Here is a 14,993-nt window from a genome sequence, read left to right on the forward strand (position 1 = left end):
TGGTGTCAGTGTGTGTCTTTGTTACTGGGTGTCAGTGTATGTCTTTGTGACTTGGTGTTAATGTGTGTCTGTGTTACTGGTATCAGTGTCTGTCTTTGTTACTTGGTGTAATTGTGTGTCTGTGTTACTGGGTATCATTGTATGTCTTTGTTACTTGGTGTCAGTGTATGTCTGTGTACTTGGTGTATGTGTGTGTCTTTGTTACTTGGTGTCAGTGTTTGTCTGTGTTACTTGGTGTAAGTGTATGTCTTTGTTACTTGGTGTCAGTGTCTGTCTCTGTTAGTTGCTGTAAGTGTATGTCTTTGTTTCTTGGTGTCAGTGCATGTCTTTGTTACTTGGTGTAATTGTATGTCTTTGTTACTTGGTGTCAGTGTATGTCTCTGTTACTTGGTGTAAGTATGTGTCTGTGTTACTGGGTATCAGTGTATGTCTTTGTTACTTGGTGTCATTGTCTGTCTTTGTTACTTTGTGTAATTGTGTGTCTGTGTTACTTGGTGTAATTGTGTGTCTGTGTTACTGGGTATCAGTGTATGTCTTTGTTACTTGGTGTCATTGTATGTCTTTGTTACTTTGTGTAAGTGTATGTCTGTGTTACTTGGTGTAAGTGTATGTCTTTGTTACTTGGTGTCAGTGTATGTCTTTGTTACTTGGTGTAAGTGTATGTCTTTGTTACTTGGTGTCAGTGTATGTCTTTGTCACATGGTGTAAGTGTATGTCTTTGCTACTTGGTGTCAGTGCATGTCTTTGATACTTGGTGTAAGTGTATGTCTGTGTTACTGGGTATCAGTGTCTGTCTTTGTTACTTGGTGTCATTGTCTGTCTTTGTTACTTTGTGTAATTGTGTGTCTGTGTTACTTGGTGTAATTGTGTGTCTGTGTTACTGGGTATCAGTGTATGTCTTTGTTACTTGGTGTCATTGTATGTCTTTGTTACTTTGTGTAAGTGTATGTCTGTGTTACTTGGTGTAAGTGTATGTCTTTGTTACTTGGTGTCAGTGTATGTCTTTGTTACTTGGTGTAAGTGTATGTCTTTGTTACTTGGTGTCAGTGTATGTCTTTGTCACATGGTGTAAGTGTATGTCTTTGCTACTTGGTGTCAGTGCATGTCTTTGATACTTGGTGTAAGTGTATGTCTGTGTTACTGGGTATCAGTGTCTGTCTTTGTTTCTTGGTGTCAGTGTGTGTCTGTGTTGCTGGGTATCAGTGTATGTCTTTGTTACTTGGTGTAAGTGTGTGTCTGTGTTACTGGATTTCAGTGTCTGTCTTTGTTACTTGCTGTCTGTGTATGTCTTTGTTACTTGGTGTCAGTGTGTGTCTTTGTTACTTGGTGTCAGTGTGTGTCTTTGATACTTGGTGTAAGTATGTGTCTGTGTTACTGGGTATCAGTGTATGTCTTTGTTACTTGGTGTCATTGTCTGTCTTTGTTACTTTGTGTAATTGTGTGTCTGTGTTACTTGGTGTCAGTGTGTGTCTTTGTTACTTGGTGTCAGTGTGTGTCTTTGTTACTGGGTGTCAGTGTTTGTCTTTGTTACTGGGTGTCAGTGTATGTCTTTGTGACTTGGTGTTAATGTGTGTCTGTGTTACTGGTATCAGTGTCTGTCTTTGTTACTTGGTGTAAGTGTGTGTCTGTGTTACTGGGTATCATTGTATGTCTTTGTTACTTGGTGTCAGTGTATGTCTGTGTACTTGGTGTATGTGTGTGTCTTTGTTACCTGGTGTCAGTGTATGTCTGTGTTACTTGCTGCAAGTGTATGTCTTTGTTTCTTGGTGTCAGTGCATGTCTTTGTTACTTGGTGTAATTGTATGTCTTTGTTACTTGGTGTAAGTGTGTGTCTGTGTTACTTGGTGTAAGTGTGTGTCTGTGTTACTGGGTATCAGTGTATGTCTTTGTTACTTGGTGTCAGTTTATGTCTTTGTTACTTGGTGTAAGTGTGTGTCTGTGTTACTGGGTATCAGTGAATGTCTTTGTTACTTGGTGTCAGTGTATGTCCTTGTTACTTGTTGTAAGTGTGTGTCTGTGTTACTGGGTATCAGTTTATGTCTTTGTTACTTGGTGTCAGTGTGTGCCTTTGTTACTTGTTGTCATTGTGTGTCTTTGTTACTGGGTGTCAGTGTATGTCTTTGTTACTGGGTGTCAGTGTATGTCTTTGTTACTTGGTGTCAGTGTATGTCTTTGTTACTTGGTGTAAGTGTGTGTCTTTGTTACTTGGGGTAAGTGTATGTCTTTGTTACTTGGTGTCAGTGTATGTCTTTGTTACTTGGTGTAAGTGTATGTCTTTGCAACTTGGTGTCAGTGTATGTCTTTGATACTTGGTGTAAATGTATGTCTGTGTTACTGGGTATCATTGTCTGTCTTTGTAACTTGGTGTAAGTGTGTGTCTGTGTTGCTGGGTATCAGTGTATGTCTTTGTTACTTGGTGTAAGTGTGTGTCTGTGTTACTGGATTTCAGTGCCTGTCTTTGTTACTTGGTGTCTGTGTATGTCTTTGTTACTTGGTGTCAGTGTGTGTCTTTGTGACTGGGTGTCAGTGTATGTCTTTGTGACTTGGTGTTAATGTGTGTCTGTGTTACTGGTTTCAGTGTCTGTCTTTGTTACTTGGTGTAATTGTCTGTCTGTGTTACTGGGTATCATTGTATGTCTTTGTTACTTGGTGTCAGTGTATGTCTGTGTTACTTGGTGTAAGTGTATGTCTTTGTTACTTGGTGTCAGTGTATGTCTCTGTTACTTGCTGTAAGTGTATGTCTTTGTTTCTTGGTGTCAGTGCATGTCTTTGTTACTTGGTGTCAGTGAATGTCTTTGTTACTTGGTGTCATTGTCTGTCTTTGTTACTTTGTGTAATTGTGTGTCTGTGTTACTTGGTGTAATTGTGTGTCTGTGTTACTGGGTATCAGTGTATGTCTTTGTTACTTGGTGTCATTGTATGTCTTTGTTACTTGGTGTAAGTGTGTGTCTGTGTTACTGGATTTCTGTGTATGTCTTTGTTACTTGGTGTCAGTGTGTGTCTTTGTTACTTGGTGTCAGTGTGTGTCTTTGTTACTGGGTGTCAGTGTTTGTCTTTGTTACTGGGTGTCAGTGTATGTCTTTGTGACTTGGTGTTAATGTGTGTCTGTGTTACTGGTATCAGTGTCTGTCTTTGTTACTTGGTGTAAGTGTGTGTCTGTGTTACTGGGTATCATTGTATGTCTTTGTTACTTGGTGTCAGTGTGTGTCTTTGTTACTTGGTGTCAGTGTGTGTCTTTGTTACTGGGTGTCAGTGTTTGTCTTTGTTACTGGGTGTCAGTGTATGTCTTTGTGACTTGGTGTTAATGTATGTCTGTGTTACTGGTATCAGTGTCTGTCTTTGTTACTTGGTGTATGTGTGTGTCTTTGTTACTTGGTGTCAGTGTATGTCTGTGTTACTTGCTGCAAGTGTATGTCTTTGTTTCTTGGTGTCAGTGCATGTCTTTGTTACTTGGTGTAATTGTATGTCTTTGTTACTTGGTGTAAGTGTGTGTCTGTGTTACTTGGTGTAAGTGTGTGTCTGTGTTACTGGGTATCAGTGTATGTCTTTGTTACTTGGTGTCAGTTTATGTCTTTGTTACTTGGTGTAAGTGTGTGTCTGTGTTACTGGGTATCAGTGAATGTCTTTGTTACTTGGTGTCAGTGTGTGCCTTTGTTACTTGTTGTCATTGTGTGTCTTTGTTACTGGGTGTCAGTGTATGTCTTTGTTACTGGGTGTCAGTGTATGTCTTTGTTACTTGGTGTAATTGTATGTCTTTGTTACTTGGTGTAAGTGTGTGTCTGTGTTACTTGGTGTAAGTGTGTGTCTGTGTTACTGGGTATCAGTGTATGTCTTTGTTACTTGGTGTCAGTTTATGTCTTTGTTACTTGGTGTAAGTGTGTGTCTGTGTTACTGGGTATCAGTGAATGTCTTTGTTACTTGGTGTCAGTGTGTGCCTTTGTTACTTGTTGTCATTGTGTGTCTTTGTTACTTGGTGTCATTGTCTGTCTTTGTTACTTTGTGTAATTGTGTGTCTGTGTTACTTGGTGTCAGTGTGTGTCTTTGTTACTTGGTGTCAGTGTGTGTCTTTGTTACTGGGTGTCAGTGTTTGTCTTTGTTACTGGGTGTCAGTGTATGTCTTTGTGACTTGGTGTTAATGTGTGTCTGTGTTACTGGTATCAGTGTCTGTCTTTGTTACTTGGTGTAAGTGTGTGTCTGTGTTACTGGGTATCATTGTATGTCTTTGTTACTTGGTGTCAGTGTATGTCTGTGTACTTGGTGTATGTGTGTGTCTTTGTTACCTGGTGTCAGTGTATGTCTGTGTTACTTGCTGCAAGTGTATGTCTTTGTTTCTTGGTGTCAGTGCATGTCTTTGTTACTTGGTGTAATTGTATGTCTTTGTTACTTGGTGTAAGTGTGTGTCTGTGTTACTTGGTGTAAGTGTGTGTCTGTGTTACTGGGTATCTGTGTATGTCTTTGTTACTTGGTGTCAGTTTATGTCTTTGTTACTTGGTGTAAGTGTGTGTCTGTGTTACTGGGTATCAGTGAATGTCTTTGTTACTTGGTGTCAGTGTATGTCCTTGTTACTTGTTGTAAGTGTGTGTCTGTGTTACTGGGTATCAGTTTATGTCTTTGTTACTTGGTGTCAGTGTGTGCCTTTGTTACTTGTTGTCATTGTGTGTCTTTGTTACTGGGTGTCAGTGTATGTCTTTGTTACTGGGTGTCAGTGTATGTCTTTGTTACTTGGTGTCAGTGTATGTCTTTGTTACTTGGTGTAAGTGTGTGTCTTTGTTACTTGGGGTAAGTGTATGTCTTTGTTACTTGGTGTCAGTGTATGTCTTTGTTACTTGGTGTAAGTGTATGTCTTTGCAACTTGGTGTCAGTGTATGTCTTTGATACTTGGTGTAAATGTATGTCTGTGTTACTGGGTATCATTGTCTGTCTTTGTAACTTGGTGTAAGTGTGTGTCTGTGTTGCTGGGTATCAGTGTATGTCTTTGTTACTTGGTGTAAGTGTGTGTCTGTGTTACTGGATTTCAGTGCCTGTCTTTGTTACTTGGTGTCTGTGTATGTCTTTGTTACTTGGTGTCAGTGTGTGTCTTTGTGACTGGGTGTCAGTGTATGTCTTTGTGACTTGGTGTTAATGTGTGTCTGTGTTACTGGTTTCAGTGTCTGTCTTTGTTACTTGGTGTAATTGTCTGTCTGTGTTACTGGGTATCATTGTATGTCTTTGTTACTTGGTGTCAGTGTATGTCTGTGTTACTTGGTGTAAGTGTATGTCTTTGTTACTTGGTGTCAGTGTATGTCTCTGTTACTTGCTGTAAGTGTATGTCTTTGTTTCTTGGTGTCAGTGCATGTCTTTGTTACTTGGTGTCAGTGAATGTCTTTGTTACTTGGTGTCATTGTCTGTCTTTGTTACTTTGTGTAATTGTGTGTCTGTGTTACTTGGTGTAATTGTGTGTCTGTGTTACTGGGTATCAGTGTATGTCTTTGTTACTTGGTGTCATTGTATGTCTTTGTTACTTGGTGTAAGTGTGTGTCTGTGTTACTGGATTTCTGTGTATGTCTTTGTTACTTGGTGTCAGTGTGTGTCTTTGTTACTTGGTGTCAGTGTGTGTCTTTGTTACTGGGTGTCAGTGTTTGTCTTTGTTACTGGGTGTCAGTGTATGTCTTTGTGACTTGGTGTTAATGTGTGTCTGTGTTACTGGTATCAGTGTCTGTCTTTGTTACTTGGTGTAAGTGTGTGTCTGTGTTACTGGGTATCATTGTATGTCTTTGTTACTTGGTGTCAGTGTGTGTCTTTGTTACTTGGTGTCAGTGTGTGTCTTTGTTACTGGGTGTCAGTGTTTGTCTTTGTTACTGGGTGTCAGTGTATGTCTTTGTGACTTGGTGTTAATGTATGTCTGTGTTACTGGTATCAGTGTCTGTCTTTGTTACTTGGTGTATGTGTGTGTCTTTGTTACTTGGTGTCAGTGTATGTCTGTGTTACTTGCTGCAAGTGTATGTCTTTGTTTCTTGGTGTCAGTGCATGTCTTTGTTACTTGGTGTAATTGTATGTCTTTGTTACTTGGTGTAAGTGTGTGTCTGTGTTACTTGGTGTAAGTGTGTGTCTGTGTTACTGGGTATCAGTGTATGTCTTTGTTACTTGGTGTCAGTTTATGTCTTTGTTACTTGGTGTAAGTGTGTGTCTGTGTTACTGGGTATCAGTGAATGTCTTTGTTACTTGGTGTCAGTGTGTGCCTTTGTTACTTGTTGTCATTGTGTGTCTTTGTTACTGGGTGTCAGTGTATGTCTTTGTTACTGGGTGTCAGTGTATGTCTGTGTTACTTGGTGTAAGTGTGTGTCTTTGTTACTTGGTGTCAGTGTTTGTCTGTGTTGCTTGGTGTAAGTGTATGTCTTTGTTACTTGGTGTCAGTGTATGTATTTGTTACTTGGTGTCATTGTATGTCTTTGTTACATGGTGTAAGTGTGTGTCTGCGTGACTGGGTATCAGTGTATGTCTTTGTTACTTGGTGTCTGTGTATGTCTGTGATACTTGGTGTAAGTGTGTGTCTGTGTTGCTGGGTATCAGTGAATGTCTTTGTTACTTGCTGTCAGTGTATGTCTGTGTTACTGGGTATCAGTGTATGTCGTTGTTACTTGGTGACTGTGTTTGTCTTTGTTACTTGGTGTCAGTGTATGTCTTTGTGACTTGGTGTTAATGTGTGTCTGTGTTACTGGGTATCAGTGTATGTCGTTGTTACTTGGTGTATGTGTGTGTCTTTGTTACTTGGTGTCAGTGTATGTCTGTGTTACTTGGTGTAAGTGTATGTCTTTGTTACTTGGTGTCAGTGTATGTCTCTGTTACTTGGTGTAATTGTATGTCTTTGTTACTTGGTGTCAGTGCATGTCTTTGTTACTTGGTGTAAGTGTGTGTCTGTGTTACTGGGTATCAGTGTATGTCTTTGTTACTTGGTGTCATTGTCTGTCTTTGTTACTTTGTGTAATTGTGTGTCTGTGTTACCTGGTGTAATTGTGTGTCTGTGTTACTGGGTATCAGTGTATGTCTTTGTTACTTGGTGTCATTGTATGTCTTTGTTACTTTGTGTAAGTGTATGTCTGTGTTACTTGGTGTAAGTGTATGTCTTTGTTACTTGGTGTCAGTGTATGTCTTTGTCACATGGTGTAAGTGTATGTCTTTGCTACTTCGTGTCAGTGCATGTCTTTGATACTTGGTGTAAGTGTATGTCTGTGTTACTGGGTATCAGTGTCTGTCTTTGTTACTTGGTGTAAGTGTGTGTCTGTGTTACTGGGTATCAGTGTCTGTCTTTGTTTCTTGGTGTCAGTGTGTGTCTGTGTTGCTGGGTATCAGTGTATGTCAATGTTACTTGGTGTAAGTGTCTGTCTTTGTTTCTTGGTGTCTGTGCATGTCTTTGTTACTTGGTGTAAGTGTATGTCTTTGTTACTTGGTGTCAGTGTATGTCTTTGTTACTTGGTGAAAGTGTATGTCTTTGCAACTTGGTGTGAGTGTATGTCTTTGATACTTGGTGTAAATGTATGTCTGTGTTACTGGGTATCATTGTCTGTCTTTGTTACTTGGTGTAAGTGTGTGTCTGTGTTGCTGGGTATCAGTGTATGTCTTTGTTACTTGGTGTAAGTGTGTGTCTGTGTTACTGGATTTCAGTGTCTGTCTTTGTTACTTGGTGTCTGTGTATGTCTTTGTTACTTGGTGTCAGTGTGAGTCTTTGTTACTTGGTGTCAGTGTGTGTCTTTGTTACTGGGTGTCAGTGTTTGTCTTTGTTACTGGGTGTCAGTGTATGTCTTTGTGACTTGGTGTTAATGTGTGTCTGTGTTACTGTTATCAGTGTCTGTCTTTGTTACTTGGTGTAAGTGTGTGTCTGTGTTACTGGGTATCATTGTATGTCTTTGTTACTTGGTGTCAGTGTATGTCTGTGTACTTGGTGTATGTGTGTGTCTTTGTTACTTGGTGTCAGTGTATGTCTGTGTTACTTGGTGTAAGTGTATGTCTTTGTTACTTGGTGTCAGTGTATGTCTCTGTTACTTGGTGTAATTGTATGTCTTTGTTACTTGGTGTCAGTGTATGTCTCTGTTACTTGGTGTAAGTGTGTGTCTGTGTTACTGGGTATCAGTGTATGTCTTTGTTACTTGGTGTCATTGTCTGGCTTTGTTACTTTGTGTAAGTGTGTGTCTGTGTTCCTTGGTGTAATTGTGTGTCTGTGTTACTGGGTATCAGTGTATGTCTTTGTTACTTGGTGTAAGTGTTTGTCTGTGTTACTGGGTATCAGTGTCTGTCTTTTTTTCTTGGTGTCAGTGTGTGTCTGTGTTGCTGGGAATCAGTGTATGTCTATGTTACTTGGTGTAAGTGTCTGTCTTTGTTTCTTGGTGTCTGTGCATGTCTTTGTTACTTGGTGTAAGTGTATGTCTTTGTTACTTGGTGCCAGTGTATGTCTCTGTTACTTGGTGTAAGTGTGTGGCTGTGTTGCTGGGTATCAGTGTATGTCTTTGTTACTTGGTGTAAGTGTATGTCTTTGTTACTTGGTGTCAGTGTATGTCTCTGTTACTTGGTGTAAGTGTGTGTCTGTGTTACTGGGTATCAGTGTATGCCTTTGTTACTTGGTGTCATTGTCTGTCTTTGTTTCTTGGTGTCAGTGTAAGTCTTTGTTACTTGATGTAAGTGTATGTATTTGTTACTTGGTGTCAGTGTATGTCTGTGTTAATTGGTGTCAGTGTATGTCTGTGTTACTTGGTGTAAGTGTATGTCTTTGTTACTTGGTGTAAGTGTATGTCTTTGCTACTTGGTGTCAGTGTCTGTCTTTGTTACTTGGTGTCAGTGTGTCTCTGTGTTACTGGGTATCAGTGTACGTCTTTGTTACTTGGTGTCTGTGTGTGTCTGTTTTAATTGGTGTAAGTGTGTGTCTGTGTCACTGGGTATCAGTGTATGTCTTTGTTACTTGGTGTAAGTGTGTGTCTGTGTTATTGGGTATCAGTGTATGTATTTGTTACTTGGTGTCAGTGTATGTCTGTGTTACATCGTGTAAGTGTATGTCTTTGTTACTTGGTGTCAGTGTATGTCTGTGTTACTTGGTGTAAGTGTATGTCTTTGTTACTTGGTGTCAGTGCATGTCTTCGTTACTTGGTGTAAGTGTATGCCTTTGTTACTTGGAGTCAGTGTATTTCTCTGTTTCTTGGTGTAACTGTGTGTCTGTGTTACTGGGTATCAGTGTATGTCTTTGTTACTTGGTGTCAGTATATATTTGTGTACTTGGTGTATGTGTGTGTCTTTGTTTCTTGGTGTCAGTGTATGTCTGTGTTACTTGGTGTAAGTGTAGGTATTTGTTACTTGGTGTCAGTGTATGTCTTTGTTACTTGGTGCAAGTGTATGTCTTTGTTTCTTGGTGTCAGTGCATGTCTTTGTTACTTGGTGTAATTGTATGTCTTTGTTACTTGGTGTAAGTGTGTGTCTGTGTTACTTGGTGTAAGTGTGTGTCTGTGTTACTGGGTATCAGTGTATGTCTTTGTTACTTGGTGTAAGTGTATGTCTATGTTACTTGGTGTAAGTGTCTGTCTTTGTTACTTGGTGTCAGTGTATGTCTTTGTTACTTGGTGAAAGTGTATGTCTTTGCAACTTGGTGTCAGTGTATGTCTTTGATACTTGGTGTAAATGTATGTCTGTGTTACTGGGTATCATTGTCTGTCTTTGTTACTTGGTGTATGTGTGTGTCTTTGTTACTTGGTGTCAGTGTATGTCTGTGTTACTTGGTGTAAGTGTATGTCTTTGTTTCTTGGTGTCAGTGTATGTCTCTGTTACTTGCTGTAAGTGTATGTCTTTGTTTCTTGGTGTCAGTGCATGTCTTTGTTACTTGGTGTAATTGTATGTCTTTGTTACTTGGTGTCAGTGTATGTCTCTGTTACTTGGTGTAAGTGTGTGTCTGTGTTACTGGGTATCTGTGTATGTCTTTCTTACTTGGTGTAATTGTGTGTCTGTGTTACTGGGTATCAGTGTATGTCTTTGTTACTTGGTGTCATTGTATGTCTTTGTTACTTTGTGTAAGTGTATGTCTGTGTTACTTGGTGTAAGTGTATGTCCTTGTTACTTGGTGTCAGTGTATGTCTTTGTCACTTGGTGGAAGTGTATGTCTTTGCTACTTGGTGTCAGTGCATGTCTTCGAAACTTGGTGTCAGTATATGTCTGTGTTACTGGGTATCAGTGTCTGTCTTTGTTTCTTGGTGTCAGTGTGTGTCTGTGTTGCTGGGTGTCAGTGCATGTCTTTGTTACTTGGTGTAAGTGTTTGTCTGTGTTACTGGGTATCAGTGTCTGTCTTTGTTTCTTGGTGTCAGTGTGTGTCTGTGTTGCTGGGAATCAGTGTATGTCTATGTTACTTGGTGTAAGTGTCTGTCTTTGTTTCTTGGTGTCTGTGCATGTCTTTGTTACTTGGTGTAAGTGTATGTCTTTGTTACTTGCTGTCAGTGTATGTCTCTGTTACTTGGTGTAAGTGTGTGGCTGTGTTACTGGGTATCAGTGTATGTCTTTGTTACTTGGTGTAAGTGTATGTCTTTGTTACTTGGTGTCAGTGTATGTCTCTGTTACTTGGTGTAAGTGTGTGTCTGTGTTACTGGGTATCAGTGTATGCCTTTGTTACTTGGTGTCATTGTCTGTCTTTGTTTCTTGGTGTCAGTGTATGTCTTTGTTACTTGATGTAAGTGTATGTATTTGTTACTTGGTGTCAGTGGATGTCTGTGTTAATTGGTGTCAGTGTATGTCTGTGTTACTTGGTGTAAGTGTATGTCTTTGTTACTTGGTGTCAGTGTATGTCTTTGTTACTTGGTGTAAGTGTATGTCTTTGCTACTTGGTGTCAGTGTATGTCTTTGATACTTGGTGTAAGTGTATGTCTGTAAATCTGGGTATCAGTGTCTGTATTTGTTACTTGGTGTCAGTGTGTGTCTGTATTGCTGGGTAACAGTGTATGTCTTTGTTACTTGGTGTAAGTGTGTGTCTGTGTTACTGGGTATCAGTGTCTGTCTTTGTTACTTGGTGTCAGTGTCTGTCTTTGTTACTTGGTGTCAGTGAGTCTCTGTGTTACTGGGTATCAGTGTACGTCTTTGTTACTTGGTGTAATTGTATGTCTTTGTTACTTGGTGTCAGAGTATGTCTTCGTTACTTGGTGTAAGTGTATGTCTTTGTTACTTGGAGTCAGTGTATTTCTCTGTTTCTTGGTGTAACTGTGTGTCTGTGTTACTGGGTATCAGTGTATGTCTGTGTTACTTGGTGTAAGTGTGTGTCTGTGTTACTGGGTATCAGTGTATGTCTTTGTTACTTGGTGTCTGTGTATGTCTGTGTTACTGGGTATCATTGTATGTCTTTGTTACTTGGTGTCAGTGTATGTCTGTGTACTTGGTGTATGTGTGTGTCTTTGTTACTTGGTGTCAGTGTATGTCTGTGTTACTTGGTGACTGTGTTTGTCTTTGTTACTTGGTGTCAGTGTATGTCTTTGTTACTTGGTGTCAGTGTATGTCTTTGTGACTTGGTGTTCATGTATGTCTTTGTTTCTTGGTGTCAGTGCATGTCTTTGTTACTTGGTGTAATTGTATGTCTTTGTTTCTTGGTGTCAGTGCATGTCTTCGATACTTGGTGTCAGTATATGTCTGTGTTACTGGGTATCAGTGTCTGTCTTTGTTTCTTGGTGTCAGTGTGTGTCTGTGTTGCTGGGTGTCAGTGCATGTCTTTGTTACTTGGTGTAAGTGTTTGTCTGTGTTACTGGGTATCAGTGTCTGTCTTTGTTTCTTGGTGTCAGTGTGTGTCTGTGTTGCTGGGAATCAGTGTATGTCTATGTTACTTGGTGTAAGTGTCTGTCTTTGTTTCTTGGTGTCTGTGCATGTCTTTGTTACTTGGTGTAAGTGTATGTCTTTGTTACTTGGTGTCAGTGTATGTCTCTGTTACTTGGTGTAAGTGTGTGGCTGTGTTACTGGGTATCAGTGTATGTCTTTGTTACTTGGTGTAAGTGTATGTCTTTGTTACTTGGTGTCAGTGTATGTCTCTGTTACTTGGTGTAAGTGTGTGTCTGTGTTACTGGGTATCAGTGTATGCCTTTGTTACTTGGTGTAAGTGTATGTCTTTGCTACTTGGTGTCAGTGTATGTCTTTGATACTTGGTGTAAGTGTATGTCTGTAAATCTGGGTATCAGTGTCTGTCTTTGTTACTTGGTGTCAGTGTGTGTCTGTGTTGCTGGGTAACAGTGTATGTCTTTGTTACTTGGTGTAAGTGTGTGTCTGTGTTACTGGGTATCAGTGTCTGTCTTTGTTACTTGGTGTCAGTGTCTGTCTTTGTTACTTGGTGTCAGTGTGTCTCTGTGTTACTGGGTATCAGTGTACGTCTTTGTTACTTGGTGTCTGTGTGTGTCTGTTTTAATTGGTGTAAGTGTGTGTCTGTGTCACTGGGTATCAGTGTATGTCTGTGTTACTTGGTGTAAGTGTATGTCTTTGTTACTTGGTGTCAGTGCATGTCTGTGTACTTGGTGTATGTGTGTGTCTTTGTTACTTGGTGTCAGTGTATGTCTGTGTTACTTGGTGTAAGTGTATGTCTTTGTTACTTGGTGTCAGTGTATGTCTCTGTTACTTGCTGTAAGTGTATGTCTTTGTTTCTTGGTGTCAGTGCTTGTCTTTGTTACTTGGTGTAATTGTATGTCTTTGTTACTTGGTGTCAGTGTATGTCTCTGTTACTTGGTGTAAGTGTGTGTCTGTGTTACTGGGTATCAGTGTATGTCTTTGTTACTTGGTGTCATTGTCTGGCTTTGTTACTTTGTGTAAGTGTGTGTCTGTGTTACTTGGTGTAATTGTGTGTCTGTGTTACTGGGTATCAGTGTATGTCTTTGTTACTTGGTGTCATTGTATGTCTTTGTTACTTTGTGTAAGTGGATGTCTGTGTTACTTGGTGTAAGTGTATGTCCTTGTTACTTGGTGTCAGTGTATGTCTTTGTTACTTGGTGTAAGTGTATGTCTTTGTTACTTGGTGTCAGTGTATGTCTTTGTTACTTGGTGTCAGTGTATGTCTTTGTCACTTGGTGTAAGTGTATGTCTTTGCTACTTGGTGTCAGTGCATGTCTTCGATACTTGGTGTAAGTGTATGTCTGTGTTACTGGGTATCAGTGTCTGTCTTTGTTTCTTGGTGTCAGTGTGTGTCTGTGTTGCTGGGTGTCAGTGTATGTCTTTGTTACTTGGTGTAAGTGTTTGTCTGTGTTACTGGGTATCAGTGTCTGTCTTTGTTTCTTGGTGTCAGTGTGTGTCTGTGTTGCTGGGAATCAGTGTATGTCTATGTTACTTGGTGTAAGTGTCTGTCTTTGTTTCTTGGTGTCTGTGCATGTCTTTGTTACTTGGTGTAAGTGTATGTCTTTGTTACTTGGTGTCAGTGTATGTCTCTGTTACTTGGTGTAAGTGTGTGGCTGTGTTACTGGGTATCAGTGTATGTCTTTGTTACTTGGTGTAAGTGTATGTCTTTGTTACTTGGTGTCAGTGTATGTCTCTGTTACTTGGTGTAAGTGTGTGTCTGTGTTACTGGGTATCAGTGTTTGCCTTTGTTTCTTGGTGTCAGTGTATGTCTGTGTTACTTGGTGTAAGTGTATGTCTTTGTTACTTGGTGTCAGTGTATGTCTTTGTTACTTGGTGTCAGTGTATGTCTTTGTTACTTGGTGTAAGTGTATGTCTTTGCTACTTGGTGTCAGTGTATGTCTTTGATACTTGGTGTAAGTGTCTGTCTGTAAATCTGGGTATCAGTGTCTGTCTTTGTTACTTGGTGTCTGTGTGTGTCTGTGTTGCTGGGTAACAGTGTATGTCTTTGTTACTTGGTGTAAGTGTGTGTCTGTGTTACTGGGTATCAGTGTCTGTCTTTGTTACTTGGTGTCAGTGTCTGTCTTTGTTACTTGGTGTCAGTGTGTCTCTGTGTTACTGGGTATCAGTGTACGTCTTTGTTACTTGGTGTCTGTGTGTGTCTGTTTTAATTGGTGTAAGTGTGTGTCTGTGTCACTGGGTATGAGTGTATGTCTTTGTTACTTGGTGTAAGTGTGTGTCTGTGTTATTGGGTATCAGTGTATGTAATTGTTACCTGGTGTCAGTGTATGTCTGTGTTACATGGTGTAAGTGTATGTCTTTGTTACTTGGTGTCAGTGTATGTCTGTGTTACTTGGTGTAAGTGTATGTCTTTGTTACTTGGTGTCAGTGCATGTCTTTGTTACTTGGTGTAAGTGTATGCCTTTGTTACTTGGAGTCAGTGTATTTCTCTGTTTCTTGGTGTAACTGTGTGTCTGTGTTACTGGGTATCAGTGTATGCCTTTGTTACTTGGTGTCAGTATATATTTGTGTACTTGGTGTATGTGTGTGTCTTTGTTACTTGGTGTCAGTGTATGTCTGTGTTACTTGGTGTAAGTGTAGGTATTTGTTACTTGGTGTCAGTGAATGTCTTTGTTACTTGGTGCAAGTGTATGTCTTTGTTACTTGGTGTCAGTGCATGTCTTTGTTACTTGGTGTAAGTGCATGTCTTTGTTACTTGGTGTCAGTGTATTTCTCTGTTACTTGGTGTAATTGTGTGTCTGTGTTACTGGGTATCAATGTATGTCCTTGTTACTTGGTGTCATTGTCTGTCTTTGTTACTTGGAGTAAGTGTGTTCCTGTGTTACTTGGTGTAAGTGTGTGTCTGTGTTACTGGGTATCAGTGTATGTCTTTGTTACTTGGTGTCAGTGTATGTCTTTGTTACTTGGTGTAAGTGTATGTCTTTGTTACTTGGTGTAAGTGTATGTCTGTGTTACTTGGTGTAACTGTATGTCTTTGTTACTTGGTGTCAGTGTATGTCTTTGTTACTTGGTGTAAGTGTATGTCTTTGTTACTTTGTGTCAGTGTATGTCTTTGTTACTTTGTGTCAGTGTATGTCTTTGTTACTTGGTGTAAGTGTATTTCTTTGCTACTTGGTGTCAGTGTATGTCTTTGATAGTTGCTGGAAGTGTATGTCTGCGTTACTGGGTATAAG

The sequence above is a fragment of the Heterodontus francisci genome, unplaced genomic scaffold (genome assembly GCF_036365525.1).
Source record: "Heterodontus francisci isolate sHetFra1 unplaced genomic scaffold, sHetFra1.hap1 HAP1_SCAFFOLD_64, whole genome shotgun sequence".
Classification (NCBI taxonomy): domain Eukaryota; kingdom Metazoa; phylum Chordata; class Chondrichthyes; order Heterodontiformes; family Heterodontidae; genus Heterodontus; species Heterodontus francisci.